Raw genomic sequence first — 6,682 nt, 5'->3', positions numbered from 1 at the left:
GACTCGTTACTTTTTAAGTCATTCTATGCCATACATTATCACAATCGCTAAAACGAACTGGTGTGCATACGTTATTTTGCACCAGCTGATCACATACAGATCCAAATGGGACCAGCTGGTGCAAAATAACGTGTGCACACCAGTTCGTTTTAGCGATTGTATAAGGTATAGATGTGTAAAAGAAAACTCCATCCCAACCATTCCACTTATAGATCGACTCGGGAGCAGGATGGTACCAAATTGCGGTCTGTGCAGGTAGGCACTATACTTTTCCTAACTCGTGTTAAAATAACTCGTCTTTGTTCCTAACTGATGCGGAAAGGCTTTTTAGCGAATTTAAATCCAAAACTCGTCTTCGGCTCCTGCTGGAAACCTATTATTCGCTAAAGAAGCTATGTAGCCTGTGTCATGAAAATAACTTCTTGACAGCTCCAGAATGGGCAAAAGCTGAAAAAATATAAAAATTACATTGAGACGACCACCAAAATGTCATTCATTTCGATACAAATGCCGAAAAGAACGTCAAATATGTTTTACATACTACATGCGTCGAAAACCGTACTTTTCATGTTTCAAACACTACTTTCGATGCTCTCAGCATGTAATATATATTACACACTTGTCACGAAGATGTCGAGGCTTGCCGAGACTGATAGTGACAAGTGTGTACTCTATTTTATCACATAAGCGAAAACGAGACAACAACATAGACCTGAAGTGTAATTTTTGAATTAAACTTCTAGATAAGTAATTTTGACATCCGAACACCGCGCGTATGTGATAATAAATATTATGCACGTATGACTAAGCGGCCGAGGCATGCCGAGACGGCTTGTCATACGTGCATATTCTTTTTTATCGCATAAGCGAAAACAAGACAACAAGATATGCGAATGACACTTTGACAATTTACAGAAGTATAATGTTTGTTTATATATCCTAGATCAATAATTTTTTCGGGGAATCACACCGCGTATGCGATAAAATCCATTAAATAACTCGGGATCGTTTTCGTGTGTTTATTGATCTCGGCTACACCCACGGGCTGGACACTCTATGAATAGCAGCATTTAAAAAATGAATAATAGCGTGAATAGTGTCAGGCCCGTGGCTACGTCTCGGATCAACAAATTTCACACGAAAAATCTACTTTTCATCTTCTTATCCCTAGTCATGTAAAAAACTATTGTTCCCAGCGAAAATTGGTAAAAAAATCTGACGTAAATAGTTATTTATGCAACAAGCTGCGAAAAATGGTTGTTTTCGTCACAAGATGTGAGTTGATAATCACATCGTGTGACGAAAACAACTACTTTTCGGAACTTGTTGCATACAGCCTGGGACAGTCAAAAAAGTGCATTTTTATTCTATACGTGTTTCATCGATTTCAGATGTTTTGCCATTGTAATTTGTATTGTTAAAACAGCTGAAATCGATAAGCACGAAAATCGTAAAAATACACTTTTTTGACTGTCCTTGGCTGTACAACGTTTTCTGCAACAAGCGCGAAAAGTGAACTTTTGAAATGCAAATTCTACAGACAAATTGTTCCTATCAATATAAACCGCTTGAGTCTCCAAATGATCTTAAGATACATTCGCGTATACTAATTTTAGATAATATAAGCTAAATTTGCACTTATACGCGTCTTTGCAATGAAAACACAGCAACAACTCCACAAGAAAATATTTCTGCAACAAAAAACACTTGCAACTTTTTCAATCATTCAATCAAAAAGGGCTACGATCATAAAACTACTGCAAGACATTTTGTTTAAAAAAGTCTTAGAAGTCGAGTTGTACGCATCATCTGTGTCGTGTTGGTAAAAGAAAAATGTGTGTTTCCAGTGACGAATTTTGTTCCGATATTGAAAACGGTGCTGCGGAAGCTGCGTCAGCCATTATATCCACGAAATCGAAAGAATTATACGATACCGCGTACAAATAATTTGTTGAATGGTGCGAGAGTAAGAAAACAGACGTGTGCGAGAAGGTTTTGCAATGTTATTTTAACGAGAAAAGCAAAGCCATGAAGCCCTCAACATTGTGGAGCTTGTATTCGAAATTGAAGGCGACGATATTCTTAAATCGGAATGTGGATATCAGCAAGTACGCGACTCTACATGCATTTTTGAAACGTAAATACATTGGACGGACATGTTTCAAAGAAGTCGGATATTTTGTGTGCAAAGGACTGCGTTTGTCTTGAAAAGACTTTTCGCAACAAGTGAAAAAAGACCCCCATTATGCTATTCAAAGTAGGCATGAAAAAGTTCACTTTTCGGAGCGCAGTTGCAGAAATTGTTTAAAGAGTTATGTTTTAAGCTACATTGGATTAAGCTTTAGTTTACCCATGCTTTGTTAATTGGCCAGACAATTTTAAAGATTTCAACTTTCACTAGAAATTCGACTTCGAAACCATTTAATAAATTCTACAGCAAGATTTTCAATAGCAATCAGCGCAAAAACTGAAACAGCCCCAGGGTTATTAAATCGTTCATAAAATAACAGCAAAACAACACAATAAATTCGGGCAATTAGTGTTCAAAATTACTTTCCGTCTAAAATAACGAATAAAAATAAAGTTAAACTAACAAGTAAATGGATCGAAAAATAATAGCATATTTTTGTCGTCCTTTTCTGCCATTCCATTTGGCTGTATATATTTTCCCAATCATCCCAAAAAAAAGAACGAACGACGATACCAAAGTTTTTATCGTTTTCAATATTGGATACATTTTCAAAGTGAAAGCCTTTTTCGGTTTTTCCGGAGCATTCTCTTTGCCCGTGGTCGTTCCATTTCCATAAGAAACTGCTATTGAATAAGACAATAATATAACGCAATGTAATAACCACAAGCACATACCAATGTTCCCAATTCTATTTACAAAACAAATTTATCGTATCAAGGGAAAACTTATGAACGTATTTTCATTTTGAGTGTCATTTTGTGTATTATTTATAAGGCATATTATTATACACATACAGACCAAACATAACCGAGCAAGACAATGTTTGAGAGGAAAACCGAGAAAAGTTTTTTTTTTCTTAAATTATTTGTACGAGAAATGACAAATATAATAAACGTACACGCACTTCCACATCACATGAACAAACAAACAAGACGGCAAAATCTGCCATATACATGTGTATATTAACTGGGCGGAAAACCTAGACCATAAAGAGGTGGTTGAATGTACAATCATGTATACGATGAACATGTTGATAAAAGCAAAATGCACGAGTTTGTATGTCATTTCGAGTATAATGTACATATACAATAGAACTAAAAAGGGAGAAAATTGCTGGCCTGGAAAAGCATGTTTATTAATTATAAATGAAAATATTTTTTTCCTCATTTTTTTAATTAAAAATTTATTGAAATAACAAAGTCAAGATTCCAAATGTTTAAAAATGAATAATTGAAAAACTTGTGCAAGGAACACTAAGAATTTGCGAGTAAGTTTTGAGACTGTTTTTGTTCGGTCTGCATTCCGTTTCTCCCATTTCAATCGCTTAACCACAACACTCAGCCTCACTGAAATTATGTGACGTAACTGGATGTATATACGTAGGTAAATTCTCGGGATTTCTTTAAGCGAAAGTAAAACAAAAACAGATTTTCAAATCTACGTTTTATATTGTGTGTGTATTTCAAATTTATATGAAAAGTACTTACGGAAATATGTCCCTTGGAAGACAATTTAGCATTTTGAGTAGAAACAGTCGCAGAGAAAACATTCTGTAAAATGTGTACAATATTGTTGTGATTCTTAATGAGTTTTGAGTTGAAAAATATCCATTTCTTAAATTGTTTGAATGGGAAATAAGAACATTCGAAGCCATTTGCAGTGTCCCTTCGCTGTTTGAGCTTTCCGCCGTATACTTGATGTATACAATTATGGGCTCATATTAATCCAAATGAAACGGTTTTACATAAGAAATTGTGTCGGAGGTAACTGGTTCAGAAAAAGTGTACGTTTGCAGCAATACACAAATTGAAATTCGAAGATTCGTTTGTTTTAAGGGCCTAGTATTGAGAAATGTTCACTAAATTTCACTAAGGAAATTCCCCAAATGTGGTGATATTCTTCAGTGAAATTTAGTAAAATAATTCTCAATATAAGGCCCAGGGCGTCAGTTCCTGAAACATTCGTAACTTGACAGTTCTTATAGGTTTTTAAACATGCAACTGTCAAATTACGAATTTTTAATGTTACGAATGCTACAATAATCAATGCTCAGGGCGCCATTCTCGAAACATTCGTAACTTTAAGAATTCGTAACTTGACAGTTCTTGTGGGATTTTAAGTTACGAATATTTCGAGCTACAAAAATACAAGAAACGTTTAGTGACAGTATTCACCTTAATGTTAAGAGTGGTCCATATAATACGATTCGTGACTTTTAAGGTGTCAGGTTACCAATTCCAAATTCCCGAGACTCGGCGACTGGGTCTCGATTCTCATACGTTCGTAACTCCAAATATTCGTAACTTGACATTTACGTGTATAAAATTCCAAAAGAACTGTCAACAAAAGAATTCTTAAAGTTACGAACGTATGACAATTAAGGTCAATTTAAAGCACGCAACTGTCAAGTTACGAACATTTGGACCTACGAAAATACGAGAATCGTCGCCTGGTTTGTTTCTTTATGCATTCATCATTCATTGAAGTTAACTGCCTTTCCGTCGAATTACTTTTCAAGTAACAAAACAGTGCAATTAAAGTGCTTTGGCATCGTGACATATTGATTTTGTGAAGGAAGGAAAAAAACATGCGTGCTCGCTATCATTTACATACTCATAAGTTATCTCCTTTTTTCGGAGAAACTTTCAACGCCTCTTTTGTGACACAGTTCTTTTGTAAGTGTTACATTTTATTCCGCAGAGACAGCAGTTCTTTAAATTTAATGAAACCATATTCCACAGCTGATTATCGGTTAGGTTACGCATCTAATAAATCAGTTATTCAGTATGTTAAAGCACTCGGTATTTTAAACATGTCAGCGATATAAGCTCCCTGTAGCTGTCTGAAAAGGCATCTTGTTACGCAACAAATTTTTTTTATCTTTTACATCTCTAGCTGCCAATTTGCATATTTATAATTTTATATTTTGATTTGACATATTGTCGACATTTTCATTTTTTTATTGCAAATAAATAGGTAAAGGGGGAACGATGCCTACAATTTGCAATTTTATATATTTGACAGATTGATGGAGCTCGTATTTATGAAGTGACAATGTTTTTGTGTTATTGTTAGATTTTTTGATGTAAGAACTGGTATAGCATCCAATTTAGGCCGCTATAACATAAATATCCAAAAAGCGGCAGGAAACGAAACGATAGGTTACAAAAAAAAAACACACATACACAACATACGTGCTCGGCTTATTGTATATTGAACAAGCGTATATCTTTTTGCACAGTCGGGCTTTGCAGTAAAATGTTAGACGTAAATTACCATAAGAGAATTTGGGCTGAATCCCACAATAGAAACGTATGAGAATTTATGGATAGAAGATGCAAAATAGCAACAAATTTCAGATTCTTCGATTGAATTCACCTAACAAGAAATTGGCATTAACAATTGTACCGAAGAGCACCTTAATAGATTTGGGAATAAGCTCTGCCATAAATCCACCTATGAGATTTCTTTCGTTTCAATAAAATTAACAAAGTTTTGGGTGTTGACAACGAGTTCGACCTGTTCAGAAGCGACTAATCATCTGACATCTGGTATCGACAACGACAACAACAATAAGCGATTAACTACGGCTAATGCACTCTTATGAAGCAAACAGTGTAACACTAAAGAAGTACGAGATTTGATATCAAACACTGAAAGTTAGATGAAACAATAGTTATTTGCATGACAAGGGATAAAAATCTGAAAAGACGAGTTTTCGTGTGAAATTTGTTGATCCGAGGCGAAGCCGATTTTACATGCTTTTGAAGCCTAAACCAATCCTCTTGTTTTCTTTAGGTGTGAAATAAGCCACTTTCGACCCTAGGGAAAACAAAAGCATTTAATAGTATTTATCTCCTGTAATGTCATAATATTCACAATTTGAGTGTCACTTTTAGAATCAAAATGGGCTAGATTTAAACACGTCATTCACAGAACGTACGTTTATTAACTGAAAATTTCGATAAATGGTCATTTGCGCACGGCTTACTTCGATAATTTCTTATTTATTCACTGAAAATTGACAAATTCTTGACAGTATACTAGATGTGTGTTTTATTTGCGGGGAATATGAATGAGTGACGGCGTCATGGCATGTTTATTTTTCAGTTTGATTTTTTAAATTTGTTTTTTATGGTGATTATGACGTTACAGGAGATAGAACCTTGTTCCTAACCTTAGAGTAATTATACCTAGAGAGGTATTTCGTACGATAAAATGTGGTCCCGACATCAGTTTGTATAAGATTCACATTTCGTACAATTTTACGTAGAGCTTTTACTAACACATGTAGGCGTTGACAATTTTGATAGTTGTCAGTTTTGTGTTTTCTAAATCGCGTCCCTCTATTTTGAAATTTTGTTTGAAATCATTCGCAATAATAATAATTAAATATGGTGCAAATGTGATTTATTACGGGATGCCAAAGTAAAGGAGTCAAGGGCAACCCGTTCATTTTTCTGGTGATTTTATGCGCTTAATAAAAAATTG

The 6,682-nt window shown here is 34.8% G+C and overlaps 1 long non-coding RNA gene across 1 annotated transcript; it reads right to left on the bottom strand.

Annotated features, from left to right (window-relative positions):
• Nucleotides 1–1,240: 1,240 nt before the first annotated feature.
• LOC119073922 lies at nucleotides 1,241–1,525 on the bottom strand. The gene is made up of 2 exons (XR_005087113.1): nucleotides 1,490–1,525; nucleotides 1,241–1,337 (listed from the first exon to the last, which is right to left on the bottom strand). It is a non-coding gene; the product is annotated as an uncharacterized LOC119073922 (long non-coding RNA).
• Nucleotides 1,526–6,682: the final 5,157 nt, after the last annotated feature.

Source organism: Bradysia coprophila, unplaced genomic scaffold, assembly GCF_014529535.1.
Source record: "Bradysia coprophila strain Holo2 unplaced genomic scaffold, BU_Bcop_v1 contig_138, whole genome shotgun sequence".
NCBI classification, from domain to species: Eukaryota; Metazoa; Arthropoda; class Insecta; order Diptera; family Sciaridae; genus Bradysia; species Bradysia coprophila.
This window is presented reverse-complemented; position numbering and strand designations above follow the sequence as displayed.